A 22532-nucleotide genomic window follows, 5' to 3' on the forward strand; every position below is an offset into this window, starting at 1 on the left:
TTCACTAGCATTAGTGCCAGAATTTGACTCATCTTCCTATATTGAAAGATATTAACTATGCCTCTTAGCTAACTGTGTTCCTAAAAAACTTAGTTTTATCAATTTGGATGTAAGTCAAAAATTGGAATTAAAGCCCTACTTTTGTTTCTGCCCAGCAGGAGTCCTCCAATATACAGGGAAAAGCCTAATTAAAGTTTCCTGAAACTACTCTTTAATCACTTGGATTAGAATAAAAAAGAAATGTTTTAATCACATGCGTATCTGCTAATGCTTTTTTTCTTGTGACTAATTACTTTGATAATAAAAAGTAGTAACAGAAGTGGAGTCTTAATGGATTTTAAACATGTGGTTTCTGAACTATATATGATACAGAATATATATGCTTAATGCATTAAGCAGTGTTTTAAACTTAGACCTATGAAGTACTTGAAGCTTATAATTGAGCAGCGGGCAACCTTAGTAATTCCTAGAAGTAGCCGACCTTTAGACCTGACAGGAAGCATAAAGAAATTCATATAAGAGTTTGATTTGGTGTTGGAATCTGATCGAAAATCAAATTTCTTCCCGTGTTGCAAGCAGTTCTATTTAATCTTTTCTACATTTTATGATTGTAGAAAAATGCCTTATCATGATGGATTGTTTTCTCAAACTGTGGAATATCTTTGCTTGAGGTTGTTAAGTTTTCTAACATGTGACTTGACTAGAACAGTGTTTTGGTTTCCTCTGATTTTTAATTTTGAGGTTTAGAAGTAAAGTTTTACCAGGATTGGCTATTTTTCTGCTAAGTTCACCTTCTACCTAATTTGTTTTTGTGATTTCTCTCAGCTGGGCTAGTTGGTGGACTATGGAATATAGCTTGTATTTTTAAATGTGTGACTTGTACGAATTTAGAATAAAAAATATTAAACCACTTTAAATAAATCTAATTCACAAAAGTTAATTCTGGGTATTTTAATTGAGTGTTTTAATTTTTTGCAAGAAAATACTTTTTTTAAGATTTTGAGCCAAGAAACTTTTATTTTAGTAATAAAATAGGGAACATTGTGGTGAATATAATTAGAAATGAAAACTATGTCATTACTTTTATTGAATAAAAATGAGGGAAAAACATTTCCCAATAGGCAATGTCTTTGAATTGGCATTATTTCCAGGCAGCATTGATTTTAAACGGGCATAAATCCACAGTAAAACCAGTTTCACTTACTTTGTAGAGCTCCTGGTAAGACTTAAAGTGTGTTTCTGGGTGTATGCCTTCTGTACTCAGTGGAGCATTAGCTTGGATTTCTTCTTCTTGAAGTCAGTGGAGAGTTCTAAAGTTTCTTTTTATTTTCTTCTAATGTCTACAAATGTGTTTCTCTAGGCATTTTAGACTTGCTATTTTTGCTATCCTGGTTTATACTTAGTTATTAGGGAGTGCTGATTCTCTGTTTCTGAATGTTCCATCTTCATTTTTCACTGAATCTCTTCATTTCAGAAGATGATAATGGGACATTAAAACCACATGTGTAAGTTACCATTGCTTCATTGTTTAGCTACATACCATTAAACAGTGTACGTGACCTTTGCCCCATCTGAGCCCTCATCTGTTTGGGAAAGCAGTTAACCACCCAGCTTTTGCAAAGGAAAACAATAAGAACAGTGTTTGGCAGTTTGCTGGAACTGTCTGGGATTTGTACACAGCCCTATCTCCCAGTCCTTGATTTTATGACTCTTAATAACCGTAAACAAGAGTGAGCATAAAGCAGACCTTTCACTAGACATGTTTGAATTTAAATAAATGCAAGATGGTGGTGAGGTTATTATTTTCTTTTTATTGACTATGCCTTTTTAGAGAAGTTTTAGGTTCACAGCAAAATTGAGGGGAAGGGACAGAGATTCCCCATGTACTCGCTGGCCTCACTCAAGCACAGCCTCCCCCTTATCAACATCCCCCACCAGAGTGGTGCATTTGTTATAATTGATGAAGCTGCATTGATACGTCATAATCACTCAGTCCATAGATCACATTAGGGTTCACTCTTGGTGGTGTACATTCTGTGAGTTTGGACAGATGTATGACGTATCTATTATTATGGTATCATACAGAGTATTTTCAACTGCCTAAAAATCTTCTGTTCTCTACCTATTCCTCCTCCTGGCCAACCAACCCCTAGCAACCATTGATCTTTTTTATTGTCTCCATCATTTCGCCTTAGGTTATTCTTTTGCTTGTTATTCTTGACAGACTATGTGTATGCTTAAAAATAAGAAGTCGTCAGAAGGCACTGTTTGTAGGCTTATGAGTGGCCAGGTGACAGATGCGTCATACTGAGCTGATTTTACCATCTTGTGCTAACCCTCTGTCAGCTGTTAGGCTTCCACATAGAAGTCAAGTGATTATTGACACAGTTTTCAAGTAATCGTATTCCATTGTGTCATTCAGTTGGACTATATTAGTAATCTCCTATGATTAAACTCAAGCATTGGGTATATTTATTTCCTGAGCTCTTCATAGATGGAATGTGTTGCTTATATACTTTTTTTTTTTTTTTAACTACTTCTGATTTTATTGTAACAAAGTAGAGTAATGAAACCAAAGTTCTTTTTTCTTTTTCTGCTGAGGAAGATTAGCCCTGAGCTAACATCTATCTCAGTCTTCCTCTATTTTGTATGTGGGTCACCGCCATAGCATGGCTGATGAGTGGTGTAAGTCTGTGCCCAGGATCTGAACTCATGTACCCAGGCCGCTGAAGCAGAGTGTCAAACTCAATCACCACGCCAGGGGGCTGACTCCTGAAGTTATTTTTTAAAGATTTGCTTCATGTGTATGTTTGTCTGTTTTCATCTGACTCTCTATTCATTCGTTTATCTGAGTATCTTCCTATACATTCATGGCTGTATCACCATTGCCCAGAATTGTGCATGTTACCTGAACTCGATAAATGTTTGCTGAGCGAATGAATGAATGAATGAATCTACTGAAATAGCGGGTCATTTTGTGTTTTCATTTAAGCAGCTGCAGAGCGTTGATGCTGGTCTTATAATCTAAAAGCTACAATGAAACTAGCTAATGCATTACTTAGTTTTAGAAATTTGTCTTAATTTACTTTCAGTGCTCCTAGTGTTTGGATATAGTTTAGTCTTGGATTTGTCCTAAAATAATTTTTAAATTGTCACATGAAAGTATTTACATCAATACATACCAACCAAATAAACAACAGTTTTTGGAAATACTGGTAATGAATAATATCTACTAGTGCTATTCTCATCTTAAAGTACTTTATCCTGAATGTGTGTTATTGTTGGTGCCTCAAAGATTGAGATCTAAGTCATAGATTTTATCTTTAACCAAGTTGTTATTTACTATGTACAAAGCATGTGGGACAAAACAAAGGAAATAGAAATTATGATTCCTGTTTTTATGAAACTTGAGTATAGTTGGATGAAAACAGTACAATGACATAAGAAAGTCTACGATATAGCATGAAACTGGGTATAAAGTTCATATTATGAAAACACAGAGTTTGCCTTAATGAGATCTCTGGTGAACAAATGATTACTTGAACAGCTTACAGCTAAAAGAGATGGCAAAACACGTGCACATACAGATCCTTAGAGAAAAAGTATTACTAAGGAGTATGGGACAGGGATTAGGCATGACAGAAAGTTGGGGTGGGGAGAATAAAATTAATAATTTAGCTTAGTCTTACAGTTTTATCCTTATACTCTAAGGATGTTTAAAATAAATTTTATTTTTTTAGGGTTCTGAAGTATTTTAACAAAAACACCTTTTTAGATGAAAAATTGAAGAATTTTCTTAGAAGGATGAGAAATAAATTTTGTTATTTACATTTATGTGGAAAATACTTTTGCTATCAGTTTTGGAAGGCTCAGCAGAAGGAAATTGTTAGTACCGAAACCTAAATAGCCAAGCTGGCCAAACAGACCCAGGATCAGCAATATCTTTTGGGACAAGTTTTGTAATCATAGGTTCCTTCTTGGTGGCTTGTCTTCTGATTTCATTCCATAGTGCAGTGACTGATTTACTGCATACACAGTGATAGTATAATGAACAAGAACTGATTACGGTATCTTGAGATTCCACTTCTGGTCCTGGTTCTCTTTCCAACCGGTTGTGTGATGTCAGGCAAGTGTCCTGCGTTACTTATCTCGAAATTCATGGAGTTACACCACATGATCTCTGCAGTCCTTTCTAGCTCTGTATTGATAGGTTAGATTCTGCTTCAACAGCAGTAATTCTGAATAATCTTTGTACTGACAGCAGAATCTTGAGAAGGATCCCAGTTGCTTATTTCTTTCTGTTTAAAGCAAATAAGATTTTTGTGTTATGATTGTAAATTCTTATTATTCTTTGTAAGATATATGTATAAATGTATTTATACAAATATATTTTATCTATTTATGTATTTGTAATATATTTTATGGAAATATGTATGTTATTTCTCCCTTAATTGTATATGTCTCTCTGAATATTGTGATATTATTTCACAAATAAAACTACTAAAACTGCTTACCGGACATATACCCAATTCTCCGGATTCTTTACCAGATTACACTGCTAGTTAGTACAACCATTCAGTTGTCAATAATGGAAGATATCTTTACCCATCATGAGTTTTTGATGAAAACTAGAATCTTTAGGAAAGTAAGTGATTAACCTTTCTGTAAAATTTTATCTGGTAAAATTTATTTCAGTGAAATTTGGATGTATCAATAGAAATTTACTTAGAAAAGTTGGAGTTTCCCTTTGTATAATGGTACTCTAGTAGATATATGTATGATGCATCGCCCTATGCACTAATTGACATAAATATTTAGTTTGGTATTTGTTTCAATCAAAACTAAGTCATTATCATAGTTAGACAGCAAGTAAGCCTAAAAGAGTCTTAATTCGTGTCTCCGAACAGCTCTATAACAGTAGCTTAGTAGTTCATATAGTTCCATTTTTAGTTTTGTAATGAAAATGAAAGTTGCTTTAAAAAAATTTTTTTTGCAAATTTTTGGAAGCAACAATGAATGTTTTACACAAATCCATAGCTGGAATTGGCCTCATTTATGTGTCTTTAATTCTGGTAAATTAAGATTTAGTTTCTAAACATTTCTATCTTGTTGATCTATATTTTAACAGTTTTCAGATTTTTTTCGCTGTCTCTTTTTGAAATTTCTACCCATTAATTTTTAACTTTAAAAATAACCTGGTGGAACATATGCTGTTTCCTGTGGCACCTCTTTTCTTTGAGTTGCTTCTCAGCCAGCTGTTGGCAAAGCTGAGTGAGGGGTGAAGGCTCCTCATGGCTCTGTGACCTTTAAGGAGAAAAATCGGCTTGCTGAGAGCAGATAGGGGTTGCATACTCACTCCGGCTTTATGAGAAGTTTAATGAGTCAGTTCATTAGACCATATAAATAAAATAACAAGTTCTACTTTTGCTTTCAAGTAAAGTTTGGTGAATATTTGAGAGTAGAGGCAGCTTCCCTTGGAGGGCTGAGTTTCTTGTCCTGAAATATCATTTGTTTGGTAAGGACAGTTATGTTTGTTGAGACCTCTCCGGGCAGAAGGTGTCTTGAGTGTATATAGAAGTTAATTCATTTATTCATTAACTCAACACATGTTATGTGTAATGCCATGTTAAAGTGAGAATTAAAAATCTCTTTGAATTTCTGAGTTTATAAAACTGGAACAAATTTCACTTATACTGTTCTTACTTAGCAAACACTTATCCTTTTGACAAATTTCATTCACACTGTTCTCATTTAGCAGACGTTTATCCCACTGAGTCCCCGCTACGTGCAGATCATGGGAATGGGTGCTGTGGGAACACGGTGGTTAACATGACCTGCTTCCTATCCTTAAGAATCTTTTTTGTTCTGTTTTTTTTTTTTTTTTTTTCCTTTTCCTCCCTTTCTCCTTTCCTCTCTTTCATTCTTTTGTTCTTTAAAAAAGAATCATAGCAGAGGAGACAGATAGGTGAATATAATTCAAGGGAAGAAAAAATATAAAGGCTGCACTGCTGATCCTGGCAGAGTGGATGGGGCTTAGAGAGCAGGGGGGTTCATTGCAGCTTTGGGGCTGGTGATGGCCTCACTAAGGGTTGAATGGATTTGGGCAAGCACCGCGCAAGGGAGGAGTCCTGCAGTCTGAAGCAATGGCATGTGTCATGAGAGGGGCTTCTGAAGGTACCTGGCATTCCAGGGAATTCCAAGTAATAGTATAAGAAGTTGGCTGAGATGTTTTAAGAAGAGATGTAATGAAAATTAAGGCTGGGATTGTCAGTTCAGGCTAGAGAGAATGAATACCATGCTCAGAAATGTGAACTTTATAAAAATTAGGATACCATTGACATTTGTTTCAGGAGGTGAGTGAAGTGATCTACCTTTAGAAAGATGATCGTAGGAAAAGCATGGAAATGTATCAGGGGGTAAAAGGGAGGCAGGGGAACCGATGGGTGCCCATGGCTGTCATTTGGGTGAGAGGTGGTGGGAGTCTGACTCTGAGGACAGTTATTGTGGTGGTGGATGTAGAAGTTACTGTGCGGTGAGGAAGAGGAGCTGCTGGATGTAGAGTTGCTTATTTTTTTTGAGGTAGTTGGCAGTGAAGGGTATTAGAAGTGGAACGCTCTCTCACTTACGGAGCAGGGACAGAGGGACTCTATTCTGCTACAGGAGAATATCTAAGTGCATTCAAGGATTCTTAAGGAGCAGCCAGAAACTAAAGAAAAATGGAAATAAAGCAACAGATAAAACAGAAGGTGCGAGCAGATGAGCTAAAGGACAATGGTGTCCAATAGAAATATAATGCAAGGCACATGTCATTTTAAATTATCTAGTATCTGTATTTAAAAAATAGAAAGTAGATGAAGTTAATTTTAATAATATATTTTGTTTAACCTGAAATAAAATATCTAAAATATTATCATTTCAACATGTAATCAATATAACAAATTCTTAATATTTACCTTTTTTTCATACTAAGTCTCAGAAGTGCAGTGTGCTTTTGCCCTTACGGTAGATCTGGGTAGACTAGCACATCTGAATTGCTGAACAGCACGTGTGCTGAGTGACCACCCATGTAGGGCAGTGCCGGTTTAGGAAGTTGCTTTTTTTCAGTCATTTACATTTGTACATATTAAAAATGTTGGAGTTAGGGAGTTTGTGTGAAGTCAGAGTGCTATGTGAGAACTGCTAAGTTCGTGGAGTACAGTTGTAGCTTAAGAGAAAGAAGCACAGGTTCTTGGCTGCATGGGGGACACTTCCTGTCAGCGCTGCCCTAGAAAGCGCTCCTGTCATTGCATGGCTTGCCTGTTCCAGGCACTGCTCCTAGTTTCAAATATTTTTAAGCCAGCAGTACATTTTGGAGGGGAAAATGTAACTTGAAAAAAAGAGTATAATGAAGAAACAGGTAGCCACTTCAAGGGGTATACCACTATAAATTTAAGTTTATTCCATTATCTTAGAGAATATACCCCAGCTTTATTAACTTTGTCATATTAATCAACTTCAAGATGATCTTAATTTGATTTTTGACTAAGAAGGCACTGCTTTCCCTCCCACTACCCACCCCACCTGTTAGACTAATAGAACGGATAATTACAACTAGCACTTGCGAGACTTCTAGGACACAGCTGAGGAGGGCACGGTTGAGCTGGCCTTCCACTGTGCACCCTCCACCCCGACTTTCAGCTCGAGGAAGGGGGACGGCAGGGACAGAGTGCTTGAGGGGGCTCCTTTGTCCTGAGCTTTGAGGGTCCTGAGGAGGTGGTTCGCTCCATGAACATACACCCTGGAGGTCTCTCTGGTGCCCTCGACACTTTGCAAGGAGCTGTATTTAATAGCAAATAGCAGTTACGGTGGGGAAGCGGAGACCTACAAACTGCTGTACATTAGGGCTTGAAAGATAAATCTCAGGCCTCATAAATTCAGTGTCTCTTCTTCAGTAGCCTAAAGAAATACGTAGAGTTGCCTTCATTATTCTACAAATCGTGTATTCTAAATCTCTTGGGTCATTATCACAAGTAAAAATTACACATTGCAATAATCGCAACTAGCAAATTACCTGGAATTGCTTGCTCAGTGAATATGTTTCACTAACCAAAATTTGTCCATCAAATGACTGTGCATGAGAGCTATGCATAACGGAGTGCCTGCGAGCATTGGCTGGAGTAAAGACTTCGCTAGATTCTCTCATTTAATTTTCATCAGCACTACAGGTTTAGATGTTACCTCCCTCAGTATCTCAGCCAAAGAATTCTCCTGTTAGAATAAAGCAGTTAAATTCAACTGACGAAATCGAATACTGTATTAAAATATATACATATGTATTTATAACTGCCAAGAAAATATTTTCTTCATTCATATGTTAAGCCCCTTGCTAACTTCACTAAATTTTTTTTCCATTACTAAATGAAAGTTCCAATGTGTTTTAAATGTTTTAGGGAGCAATTAATTTAATAGTAGAATCCACTGATAGTATAAATGTCTGAGCTGCTTCCGCTGAGCTGGCTGCAGCCTGAAGTGCAGATTGAAAGTGTGTCTCGATGGATCCAGGCAAGCATCTTCCTCTTTTCTCTTCTGACCTTGCCTCCCAAAACATAGGGACATGTGATGATTTTTATGGGTAGGCTCTTTTGGGATTTGAACTTTCTTTTCATCTTTTGCTCCTGGTGGTAAGTCCCTTGGAAACTGGGGACCTGCATTGGTAGCAAGTGTTTGCATGTGTGACTTAGGTATTTGGCACCCACACGGCACAGAACTTTCACTTAAGCTTTTAGTCGGCAGCTCTGGAGAGCGCTAGTTCCTAATCTCTCTTGGCTCATAGACACCTTTAAGAGTCTAGTAGAGACCATGGATTCTTTTTCTCAGAAAGATATGTGTAAGCACATGAACAATTCTGCATAAGGCCAAGGAGGCTTTAGTGAGAGTAAAAAGCAAACTGGGAACTGTTCCAGCTGGAGAGGACTGGATGTGAGAAGAAGGGACCCCAGTGGCTGAAACAGAAGCACCTTAGGTAACTGCAGATCGTGTGTGTGAAGGTGCAGTAAGGAGGGAGGCTAGATGCACGGGCCAAGAGATGAAGCAGGGCGGCAATCTGACAGCCAGCCTGATGTGGGCCTGTGGGGGTGTGGGAGTCTCTCCTGGAGGGATTGTAGATTTATGGCACATTAGTGGCTTGCTTACAGGATTATCTCGAAAATTATCAATATGATTCAGTTAATTATTTTTGGCAAATTGATATTCTTTATCATCTCTGATTCAAGTATGTATATTTTCCTTTATGTATTTGAAGAAATCTGTTTCGCCTTCCTCTTACAATCCAGGTAAGCTCTTCACCTTCCCCCAGTCATCCTGGGGTCTTTCAGGAGGCTGTGCTAGGTTACAGCTCAAAGCGTCATGCTGACAGAGGTGGAGTCCTCAGCTGGTCGCCATTTTTGAAGCATGTTTTTGAGGAAATCCTGTTATTCTTAATTCTTAACCCTTAGGAGTTTTAACAAAGTTTATGTTGCTGTTGTTAGCAATGGAGTAGCTTAGAGTTGTCTCTAGCCCATATTAAAACAACAACAAAATTGTAAAGGCACCTTCAAGATGGGCAGTGGGCAGGCCCAGCCCGTTTTAGGAAGTCCCCTCGCTGTTCCCCATACCACACGGAGTGAAGGAAGAAAACCATGTCATGTAAATGAAGTCAGTGATGTGGTTAAGCCCAACAAAGTTCTTTACAAAATGAAAATTAAGATTGTTCAGACCTGTCTTAATGCTTAATGCTTACTTAAAAGGCTAAGTGACTAATTTGACCAGCCATTTGTTAGAGGATTACTCATTTTAACCTTTGAGTTCATTGTCTTTTAAGTGGCTAAACATATTTTGAGTAATCTATAATACGTTGAAATATTAAAAATATTATATGCTTTCTCATTGAAAATACTATCTTTTCCCACTTCTGTAAGTACAGTATTTAAAATTGTGTCATTTTAGCCTCCTGTACCCAGATTTTGCAAGTGACTAACATTATAGACCATAATCTGTAATAATAGCTGCTGCTTTTATTGTTATTTTCCTGGGTGCTTTAAAGATTATTTTTATTAATAATCTGGTATTTCAGCACCAAAGAAAGGGTAAATTCCCTCTAAATCTGACTTTCCACATGCTCAAGTCATGAATGATTAAAAATTTTTTTTTCATGAGAACTTGTCAAACATTCAAGATCCAAGAAGTGTAAATGTTTAAATCTCTTCCTGAGATTTTTTTTTTAACATGTAACATTTTCTCTTTCTCTCTCTCTTCAAGTGATTAAATAAGCCAAATGGGTTGACGTTTTTAATAAAGTATGCATTTGACTTTCACAGTTTGTTTTTATATTTGTTTACTGAATTTGATTTGTGCAGTAGCTTGTTAAGACTCAAATTATGTCTTTACATGTGTTCTTTTTATTTCTCTGCTAATATACTGTAATTGTAATTTCCCAGTAAGTCAGATCATGTCAGGGATTTATTCCAGAATTATCAGTAGGATAATTCTTGGGATATTGCTTTGGCTCACAGGATTGTGGTTAGTGGTTTTGTATATATTTTGTTTTCCTAGAAATTTGTATGTAATTCCAGGTTTTTGTTAACAACCGTATTGTAACCAGATAAGAGCTTGCCAGTTAAAGCATTCTAAGGTTAATTTTTCTGTAAATTAAGCATGTGGGCCTTGACTTTGAGTCCCAGTCAATGGCGATCCATCGGAATCATCTGGAGAGCTTTTATAGCAACGCCAGTGCCTCGATACCCTCTGAGGCCCGGACTGACTTAGGCGGGCGTGGCCCCTGGCAGTGATAGGATCTGTAAGCTCCTCAGGTGATTGTGATGGGAGCCAGCGAATGTGAGAAGGCACCTGGAGATCTCTCACTCAGTGGTTTTCCACGTTGGCTGCACAATGGAGTTACTTGGGGAGTATAAGCAACTCTGATATCCGGGTACCACCTCCAGAGGTTTTGATTTAGTTGTTCTAGGATATTGCCTGGGCATGAGGATTTTACAAAACAGCCACGTGATGGTAACACAAAGGCAAATTTGAGAATCACTGGTCACCAACTTCCTTTTTTCAGGTGAGGAATCTGAGGCCCAAACCAAGGAGGTTAAGTGATTTGTCCAGGATCCACAGAACACATCCAGAATTCTGATCTTTGGACTTGTAGTCAAATGTTTTTACCAGGACATCACGTATTTTTGGAAAGTGTAGGTTTTGTCGTGTCAGAAGTACCCACAAACTTATGTTTCTTGGCTTCTTCATCCAGAAAATGGCAAACATTTTCTCTTTTAACACTGGAAATGTGAAAGTTCATAGCTCAGATTCAGTCATTACCTTAGTCATGACATAGTAGAAATTAGGCACTAGGAATTAGACACATTCCTGTATTCTAGAACTTGGGCACACTCTCTGGAAGCAAATTAGGCAAAAGGAGAATCCAACTGAAATGCCTCAGGCCAGGTTAACTCCATGTCATTATTTCTACAGCAGGAATTATGAATGCTTGTGTTTAAAACCTAGGCCATTCTCTAGAAGGTTGCACTGGCCTTGTCTGATAGAATTTTCAGAATGTCAGAAAAGGAGGAAAATAGTGAGAACATGTTATAGGCTAACTCTATAGCCTCATATGTTTGGGAAGCAGACGTGTGTGGTACTCTTGGGGCAGACGGAGGGTGTGAGGTGATTGTCATCCTTGAGCCACATCTCCTCACTTCCCCAACACACACAGCCAGAAGCCTTCCTCTAGGCACACCTCTAGCCCCAGCAACACCTGCGCCCTGCTTTACTTATTACACTGTTGTTTCTCTGTAGTCTTTAGCCCAGCGTCTTCCTGAATATAGATGTGTTTAAGAAGTATTGTTGAACGAATGACGTGGACTGTAAATCTTAGGGTTTGCACAGTGTGCTCTGCCGACCTGCAGAATCTGCAGCAGCGGCAGCTCCTGGGGAACTTGTTGGAAAGGCAGATTCTCAGTCTCCACCCTAGACTCACTGAAGCAGAAACCCTGCAGGTGGAGCTCAGTCATCAGAGTTTTAAGAACCCTCCAGATTTTCTGACACTGTGATAAGGTGAGCATCACCATAGCTTTTTCCGCTCTCTGGAGGACCTAGAAGAAAGAATAAAATGCTAGCATTTATAAGGTAATCATAGATGCTAGGTACTGTGTTAGGTGCTTTACAGATATTGTTACGGTGTTTAGCACTTAGTGTCTATGTCAGTTTGCTTTTGCTGCTGTGAACCTAGAGGCTTAAGAGAAGGATTATTCATTATTTCCCATGATTCTTTGGGTTGGCTGGGGGCGGGGGGGATCCTGTGAGCTGAGCCACTCAGCTGTGACTGGATGGCCTCACTTTGTGTGTCTGGGGCCTCAGCTAGATGGCTGGAGCTTCTTTCCATGTGTCTTTCATCCTCGAGGAAGAGCCTGGGCATGTTCACATGATTGTGTAATGGTTCCCAGCAGGAGGAGAAGGGGCCCGCCAATGCACTGGAGCTGTGCAAGCCTTTGCTTCTGTTGCATTTACACAACTCATTGACCTAAGCTAGTCACATGACCAAGCCTTGATTAAAGGGATGGAGCAAGAGAGTCCACCTCTTGGTGGACGGAACAGTCACTCTGCAAAAACACATGCGCACAGGGATGGGGGGAATTCGTAGGTGCTTTGTGACTTATTCAGAAAATATTTGTGGATGGATTATAACTTGTTTATTCTTCATAGACTATAAATGGCCTAAAGGTGCAAGATAGATAGCCTTTGAAAAGAAAAAGGACATTTGAAGAGAATTATCTTTGTGATACTATGTTAACATCTTGCTCTTTTTTATCACGGAGAACTGTTTTATTCCTGCCTTCTGCAGAAAAAAGGTTTTTGGGTATATCATTTTTTAAAAAAAATTGTGGATCTATAGCAAAAATGGGTACAATAATGACAGGTTCAGATTTTGAGATATTTCAATAGAGCATAGTTTTAAAAATATGATTCTATGGATGCTTATTTTGGAGTCTTGGGAGGGGTCTTCCTTGCAGTGGGTTCATCAGTCATAGCACTAGCCTTAAATCCACACACCTGATCCAGGGTGTGTGTGTGGGTGGGGGAGTGGTGACTGTTGTAGACACCAATTCAAGATGTGTGGTAAAATCCTAGTTGCTAGGAGAACATTCTTTCATGCTCTGTCTGCCTTGGACCTCAAAACTGAATGTTTAAGACTATATTTTATTCTTGTCTGGATTATAGGGTGAATACGTACTCATTATAGAAAATTTGGAAATATATGAGTATAAACAAAACAATAAAATAAAAATCGCTTGTATATAGTCTTACTTCCCAGAGATAACATAGAGAAATGTTATTTCTGAATCAAATGCTGGAATGCCTTCCTTTTTTTTTTGCTTATTATATAAGTATTTTAATTGTGGATGGGACCAATCTGCATATATAAGGTACTAAAACAAACTTCATGATGCCATGGTTTAGCCTCATCTAGTTAACAAATGCATACCAATGATGCCCATTATATGTAGTTAATAAAAATGTAAAGCCTGCGAGAAGATAGCTTTTCCCTGCTTAAGTGTTCTCTTTTATAATTTGTACATTAAAATCCTTCTTCATTTTTCTTGCCCTTTATTTTATTTGTTAATTTATTTTGTTAATTCCCTCTTGTTATTTTTCCTTCATTTCCCCAATTGCAGGGAACTTTTTCTTTCTTTGTTCCTTCTCGTTATTTATTGCATGTTCTTCTCTCTCACTGCTATTTCTTCTTTCCTACATTTTCATCTTCATGACTCTGGTCACTTTTATACATTTCATTGTTCCATCTAGCCATGCTGTTTATTAGATCTTGAGAGATTACAAATGATTACCCTGGAGGTCTCATTTGACCTGTTCGCCATTTCTTCTCTTTAGGAGTATTGATGTTTCTTTAAAAGGAACTGGGTTTCCTTGCTGCTTGCTCCAGCCCCTCTATGGTGCTTTTCTGAGGGGTGCAGCTTAATCACCTTTTGGCTTTCTCTGTGGTGCCCTCCCTCCCATCCCCAAAGCAAACCAAACCAAACCAAACCAAAATGTAAATACCTCCCTAAATTGCTGACCTCCTTACACCCACACTCACTCACAGTTAGGAGAGTCTGACATCTAGGCTGCAACTTTTCATTTGAAACCTTGTATGTTTGCACACCTACTGTCACTCAAAATAAGCAGTAATGGGAGAAAAAGCATAGTTCTTGGGTTTTAAAAGAGGAAGTTTCCTTCCCCGCCCCTAATCTCAGCCTCTAACATCTGGTGCTGACTACAGATGGGGAAAAAAACCAGACTTAAATCCTCATTCAGCCTATTCTTACCCCTAAACAGTCTGATTTCTGGTAAGATTTCTATTTTTATTGTGGGCTATAGGATCAAATATTTTGGTTAATGACCTGTCACGGGAGCTCAGAAGGTTGTGCCTAACACCTTGTATTTCTCTGAGTGGTTATAATGTAGCATGTCAACATTTCACATCTCTGAATAGGGTTAAATTTAATCATCCTTTAATGAAACCTTAAAGGAAAGAAATTATTGTTGAATCTCATGTGTTTCTGCCTTGTTTTAGAGACAATAGAAAACAGACACATTTAATGCAGCTGCTGATGGCCTTTTATTTTATTTTTACATTTAAATGTATTTTAACTTTTGAATAGCTAATAAATTCACATGGGCAGAATTCAAACGGTGCTATGGGATAGCTGTGTGGTCTTTTTTTTTTTTTAAGTAAGGAAGACTGGCCCTGAGCTAACATCTGTTGCCAATCTACGTCCTTTTTTTTTTCTCCCCAAAGCCCCAGTACGTAGTTGTATATCCTAGTTGTAAGTCTTTCTACTTCTTTTACGTGGGATGCCACCTCAGCATGGCTTGATAAGCAGTGCATAGGTCCACACCCAGGATCTGAGCCAGTGAACCCCAGGCCACTGAAGCAGAGCGCACGAACTTAACCACTATGCCATCCGGCTGGCCCTGATATCTGTGTATTTTTAAAACTCTACTTAAAAAAAATTTTAGCACTTTACATCTCTGTTTGATAATATTTAAAGTGGCATTTTTGAAAAAGAAATATATTTTGTAATTTGCTGAGATTACGCTGTATATTGGTCATCTCTTAAAAAAACTACATGTGTGCCTGCTTCTGGTAATGGGTATCACCTTAAAATTTGGAATGACCGAAATGAGGTGGTCTGGATGAGCTCTTCAGATGCCACCTGAGGCAGCTCAGGAACTCTTTTCCACTTCTCAGTTTGGAATGGCTGTAACCAGGGGGAGCTGCCTTCTTGAGCAGGAATAAGGTAATGGAGAGGGTAGAGCTTCCACTTTCCGCTTTTCTTCTTTCTGCTTTAATGTGTAGAATTAGGGGGTTTCTGAGGAAGAGGGATTCAGACCCAAGAAGATCATGTTGTCCTGATGTCCTAACTTATATTACAGATGTAAATTAGGCCTGATTTTACCTGTGTTGTTTTGCATATTTATATCAGAAATTCAAAAGTGTTTTATTGGAAAACTGAGTTTTTATTGAAATCCTGAGTTTATTTTGTGAAGTTGGTGGTTGGATTTTTTCAGTGGAAGGAAGATGAATTAAAAAATCAAACCATATGATTTGCCATTATGATATCCACAATGGCAGGCTGAAAAAACGATGAGACAACTTTCCTTCTGAGTTAGCCTCAGTCACGGCCTTTGGCAGTTTCACTTTTAGCTGAGATGGAAAAGGAGGCGGTGAGAAGGGCACTCTCTTAAGCTTGTGTTTCAAGGAGTGAGTATGAAGAAAAGAGCAGAAGTCTCTTCCTCCTCCTTTACTGGGGGCGGGGGGCATAGCTATATTTCATACACATATTCAACACATATCTGTCCACGTGTTTATGGATGTCTGTAGCCTAATAGGCAATATGTCCACATATAATTAAGTAAACTTTACTTAAGAACCAAAATCCCATCGTCTGCCCTTTTGAGTCTGGTTTCTTTGGCTCAAAATTGTGATTGTGAGATTCACCCTCATTGCCGCATGTTGTTGCGGTTTGCTCATTTTCACTAATGATCAGTATTCCGTTTTGTGAATATTTCACAATTTGTTCATTCCGCTATTGATGGACATTTGAGTGGTTTTGGTTTGAATAATGTTGCTATGAAGATTCTAGAGCATTTGTGCTGCACACATGCATGCATTTCTGATGTGTATATACCTAAGAGTGAAATTACTGGGTCATAGGGTATGCATGTATTTTAGTACAATATATGTATATATTTTTAACATATTTTAATATAGTTATATGGTATCTGTTATTAACTTTTTTTATTATTTAAAAACCAGTTATGGATGACTCATTGGTTAGGCCACAAGAAGGTATTGCCTGTTTATGTTAGGGGCAAGATGTCTGTGTGGTTTCAGTATAATTAGTAGTTTGAAGACTCAGTCGTAGCCTCTGGTTGGTCTGAGACATTGGGCCTGTCCCAACTGTTTTGAGTTTGCGGTTCCACTTCTGTAAACAAGAAGATGGAAATACTTATATCATTTTAAGTTGTCTTCATCTCTACATTTCTGTGATTATTTTGAAATGACCTGAAACAATGTACATATGTGTGCTTTTGTTATATCTGCTAACTCAGGGGGAACAAAACTACCTAGTAAGGTTAATGTCTGATCACATCATTTTCACAGTTGAGCAGTATTGAGATATGCAGAAATCTATTTGGGTTTTTCAGTAAGCAGGCATGACTTTTAGTAATAGGCTTATTCATGTAAGACCCATGTTGAAATAATGATTTTTCTTCCTTTACATGGTAACAGTTGGCAGGAAGTTTAACAGAGAATATTTGGAATTAACTTACAGCACTAAATTTTGCTATCCAAATAATTTGATAACCTGGAATTTTATGTCCAAAGAAATCTTAGTATTTTGTGTTAAACTTTCAGTTGAATTAAATGATTTAAATGGGAGGCATTGCCTTCAGTCTCATTTTGAGTCTTGGCTAGGTATATTTTAATAGTCCTCTTTTTCCTCATAGCCTTTTCCTGTGTATAATCTATATTTGCAAGTCAGTTTCAGAGTTGGAGAAAAAAAAGCTAATATTTCATAGGTGAATAATAACTAGTTATTAGCAGGCCATATTTAAGTCATTTTTGTGAGAAGCTTCCTTGTCCCTTTTTGTTTCATTTCTTTTTCTAAGCGACTGCAGCGTGCCCTAGCTGACTTCTTCAGCTGTGACTAGCCCTGTGGTGGCTCACTGCGGCATGGAACTTCACACCAGCCTGGTTCTCTGAATGGCTCGTGACATGGGTTCCTTAGACCTCTCTCTGGCCTAGAACTGAAAGTGATGGCAGGCATTTTACCTAGTCTTTCATGGAGTTAAATTTATTCAGTTTAAAGGAATGCATTTTTTTTCCCCTGAAATTATGTCCTCCTTGTTCTTGTGGTGTGAAAATATTATTTAATGACAAATAGATGATAGGCTTTGTGTTAATACCCTTTTAGTGAAATAAATAGGAATCCTATGTTAGTTTCCTCTATTTTTGTTGTTAAACATTTCACGTTCCTTTAAATAAAAGCAGCCGGAAACCAGTGGTTACTAGAACACCTTCTTCCATCAATCCTCTCCTACTGAAAGGCTGGCTCCTCTGCATCACAGCTTTTCAGAGCCCCTTGGTTAATTTTACCCTTGATTTATTACACGAAGCTGGCCTCTCAGAGTGCTGGGCGTGCTTACGTGCTCTGCCAAGAGAGCCTCTTTCTGCCTTTCGCTTTCCTTCTCTCCGGTGCCAGAATGGAGCAGCATCCCCCTTAGGATTCGCAGCTGCTCCTTTCAGACTTTGACACTCCCTGGCCGTGTTCCAGCCTGTGGTGGTGCGTTCATCACTCCACCACAGCCGGTGCCAAGATCTTGCTCTCTCTGATTAGAGGTTCTCATGATAAAATTAGTTAGCTGTGCTTGATTGACATTTGCCAAGGATATTTATGCTGGTGGGTAGGCAGGGAGGCCCTCAATGCTCTTTAATTATTAAGTTACAAGGAGATAAATAGCAGTGGGAAAGATCATTTCTAGGCGGGGAAAACACCTAATGGCATTTGGAGAAGGTGTTTTTTATTTTTCAGCTGGCAGGTCTTACTTTTCTTCCGCTTTTGCTGTTCTGAAAGATAAAACCAAGCATTGCAGATGGGTTGCTTGCATTAAGGGATCTCAAAGGTTCGTGGTGATGGAGGGAGATTATTGAAGGGAGAACTAATTTGCTCCTTTCTCAAATTAGGCATAGGTGAACCACACTTACACTGAACTGGTGATGTGTGTGGTCGTCTTCTGTTTCCTGTAGTAGGAGGATGCATGCCCTTTCTGTGACCTCTGGCAATATGTTAACCAATCAGAAGAATTTGGTTCTTCTCCCAGGGTAGAGATGTGGGGGTGAGATGGGGTGTGGTGATGAAGTTACTATCAGTCTGATGTTGATATTTACAGATGTGGAAAGTACAGACTGTCCCAGGACTGGGCCCTCAAGGACTAGGGGTGAGTTCCTTAGGGTTAGTGAGTAAGAGGGATGGATGACAACTGAAAGCCCCATCAGCAGTTGCCTTGGAGGTCTGTCCTGGAAGAGAAGCTAAGTCACTCTAGAACAATGATGTTCCAGCACATTGGCCATGTCATAAGAGGGAGTGGTAGATACATGGTTTGAGACAAGAGTGGAATCTTTCACAAACCTTTGAACAGGTACTTAGATCTTGGGGCCACTTTAGGTGCAGTTTAATCTAGAGGCAGAGCATTGAAAAATAAAACGTCTTTTGAGGTTGCTGCTAAAGCAGTGCTAAACCAGACATTAAACATGCATGTGAGTCACTTCGGGGTCTCAATGAAGGGCAGCTTCTGATTCAGTAGCTCTGGGCTGGGGCCTGAGACTGCATTTTTAACAAGCTGTCAGGTGATATTTATCCCACTGGTCCAGGGACCGGATTTTGAGTATAATAGTTAGACGTTTGTTTTTGTTCTTGCCCTAGATTTTGAATGCCTAACTGAAATCTAAGGCCCACAAAATAAGTATTATCACTCATTCTTCTTCAAATTTAGTCTGTCTTTCTTTGCACTTGACTATGAAAATGCTATTCACAATGAAGAAGATATACTTTATTATCCCTTGTGGTATACATATTATAGGTTTGTGATGGAAAGAACAGTGATAAATAAGATATTAATAGGATCTAAATTAAATCCCCCAATAAACATACTGGAAATAGTTCCTAATCAGAAGCCAAATGCTAGGCTACATGCTGCTGTCTGTACTCATCTCCAAGCAGTACCATATTCACATGTGTGTTATACCAAACAGATGTCTGAGAAACAGATTTTTGTGACAGATTTTGACACAGGAAATACATCAGGCTCCATAAAACTTAATGGAAAAATGTATTGCTTAACTACAGTCCATCTTTAAGGAACAGATGGCACTGCATTCAGTGGAATCGAACGGGTGTTGTTCTTGAGAGCTTCTGCAGAGTCTCCCTCCCCAGGGAATCGTCTGTATGACTGTCACCTGGCAGTGTGGTATCTGATTGGTTGTTGATAATGTTGTGTTTGGGGTTGGCCATTTCAGCTCAGTATTCTATTTTAGATCATGGAAAAAGGATACATTTCTTTACTACACGAAATATTTATCTGGTGAATCATTTCTGGAAGTGAGGGAATTACTGTGGTATTTTGAAATGGAAACACATCCTTTTGGATGTGCATCAGCAGTGTGATCTCTGAGTCGGTTTCAAATGGTAATACACCAGGGGCTGAGATTCTGCCGAAGGAGAGCATCTGCTTCTAAGACACAGGCTTCTGGTGCATCCCTCTCTGTGCGCCATTGTTTTCTTTTGCTTGTTTTCTCAATTTGTTGAATCTAGATTATATTCCATCAAGGATGCAGGGAAGAAACCCTCAAAATTCACTTCTTATCTTACAACAGAGAAATCTTTAATAAAAGCTTTTAAATTTGGATAAAGATCTAAGAATTCCTAGATATTAAGTTATGCCTTATGATAAACTTGATTGAAAGGGGTTTTCTTTTTCAAATTCCTCCTACATGTAGTCCTCCCTGGAGGAATCATGGTTGGATATATAGACCTCCGCATCCTGGAGCAGCCTGAGTAGGTGGTGGCCTGTGCTGGTAAGATGGGCAGGCCTGGGGGGGAGGCAGTTTAACATCGACACAGTGGTCTTCCTTCCCCATCAGCCGCTTCCCTGAATACAAATCACTCCTGCTCCTGCACACAGGCCTTTGTCGACAGGCTTGCTGCTTTCATCTGGCTCTTCTGCTTGCCCCTGCCTCTCCTAATCCTCTGAGAGGCCCAGAGTTGAGCACTTTCTCCCTTTAGCTCCTGTGTTCCTGAAGCACCTTGAATGTACCTCAGTTAGACAATTACACACTGTATTGTAATTGCATGTTTTTGTATCTAATTACCCACTTAGATTATAACCTCCTGGAAGGCAAGGATGTAACTGGTTTTCATCTTCTTATTCCTATTGCCTCGCATGGTGGCAGATCATAGCAGAGCCTCAAAAACTGTTTGTTGAGTGAATAAACTGTATTTAAAGTCACTGGAATTCCATGTATGTAGATTACAATTTCTGTGCATATAAAATTATTCTAAAAAATAGGGAGAACTGACATTTGTGCAAACAAACTCGACTTTTGGGATGAGAAGCAGCAAGCCGCACCCTGAGTAGCTGTGCCACAAAACAAAAAGATTACCCGGTGCTGCATCTACAGCCTGTTCTTTCTGGATTATTTGTAGCTTTTCTTTCTCTCTTAATATTTGATTCCTGAAAAAATACTTGATTAAGCAGAGAATATATGCAATCCTTCCCCCATCATTCTAATGTTTGACTGAAATATTAAAAATGGTTTCTTCTTTTTAAATATTTGGATTTTCTTTATTTTTGTTAAGTTTTCAATGATAGGTATCTCCAAGAGAGGAATAATGATTGATTCTCATGCTTAGTGTATAAATTAAATTCTACATCTTTTGAATATGGCAACACATCTGTTGAATTACCATTTCACTAAAAGCATTTATGTGTGTAAACAGGTACAATGATCTGTTCAGCAGAATTTTTAAATGTATTCTCAAGATTATTATAGTGATGGTTTAGTATGGCTGGGAGCCAAAAGAATTACGTGAAAAAAAAATCACTGTGTATACCTCAGTGTTGATAAGTAAGGGATTATTAATAGTGCTTTACTTTTAAACAGAGACCCCAGTGAATAGAACTAGACAAGCCAACGTCCAGGACGATTTCTTATCTGGACATAATGTCAAATCTGGTTATGTTAGATTGTCTTCAGAAAATATGTGGTTTAAATGGCAACTCAATTAGAAGACGCTGCTATACCGCCTATAAACATTGCAGGTCTTCACTTACGTGTTACGTATGTATAATGTTAAGGAAATTCTCTACCTTTGAGTGAGCATTTAAGACTTGTAGAAATTACGTCTGTTGTCAGTATAAATCAGTGCATTAGCTTAATGGTATTTTCACAGTTCAGTTCATTGTACAGTTACTTAAATAAATATGTTTTGGGAATTAACTATAGAAATTCCTTCAGATCCAAATCTGAGTAGGCTGCTTTCCAATTAGCATAGTCCAGATTTCTTCTAAAAACCTCTCTTGGGTGATTTGTTTTAGCATCAGAGAAAATGTAGAGGATGTAAAATTTATAATTTGTGATGTAAAAAATACTTTGTTAGGTAAGAATACCACTTTTAAATAATGTGTTTGGTCCTTTATCTGTAACTTATTTACTTATTCATATTGACAGAAGAGACTTCTATCCTTTCAACTCCTACTATTGATGATGATAATGGTAACGATAAGTTGGCAGCACTCACATGCTAGTAGTAATGGTTAAGATTTGTCCAATGCTTGCTGTGTGTCAGTCCCCAAGTCAGTTATCTACTGCTGTGTACTAAACCACCACAAAACTTCGGGGCTTAATTCAACAATAATTATGATTTGTTATGATTTTGTAGGTTGAACTCTACTTCATGTGGTGTTGGCTGGGGTGTTAGTTCAGCTGGATGGTCCAATGGCCTCACTCACAGCCTAGCATTTGTTGCTGCCTTGCAGCTGGGGCCTCACTAGGGCCTTTCTGCATGACTACTTGGGCTTCCTCACAGCATGGCAGCTAAATTCCAAGAGTGTTTTCCAAGATATAAAGGCAGAAGCTGCCTTTGTAAGGCCTAGCCTCAGAGTTTACACAGCATCATTTCCACCTCATCCTATCGATCAAAGCAAGGCACAGACTAGCCTAGGTAAAAGGAGAGGGAAGTAGACTCCATTCCATCATGGGAAGAGTGGCAAAGAATTTTTGGCCATTGTAATCCATCACAAATCCTCTGAGATAAGTACTGTTATAATTAATATTTCAGAAATAAGGAAACTATACCATAGAGAGGTGAACTTACAACCCAAGGCCATCTGTTTACTAAGTGGTTAAGCTCCAGTTTAGGTAAGTTTGACTCCAGAGCTGGAGTTTTTAATGCTGT

General features: G+C 38.4%; 1 protein-coding gene across 10 annotated transcripts in view; it reads left to right on the plus strand.

The window, feature by feature from the left end:
• The window catches only part of CBLB (Cbl proto-oncogene B), a 194871-nt gene that overhangs the window by 54040 nt on the left and 118299 nt on the right, over positions 1 to 22532 (plus strand). The window contains exon 1 of one of the 10 annotated variants that reach the window (XM_070582868.1): positions 8330 to 9001. The exons of 8 other annotated variants lie outside the window; for them this stretch is intronic. The gene's annotated coding sequence lies outside the window, so the exon portion shown is untranslated. Of the gene's footprint in view, positions 1 to 8329; positions 9002 to 22532 lie in introns of those variants that run through there. One more of the 10 variants, XM_070582870.1, reaches the window with a different exon arrangement.

This window comes from Equus przewalskii, chromosome 18 (assembly GCF_037783145.1).
Source record: "Equus przewalskii isolate Varuska chromosome 18, EquPr2, whole genome shotgun sequence".
Classification (NCBI taxonomy): domain Eukaryota; kingdom Metazoa; phylum Chordata; class Mammalia; order Perissodactyla; family Equidae; genus Equus; species Equus przewalskii.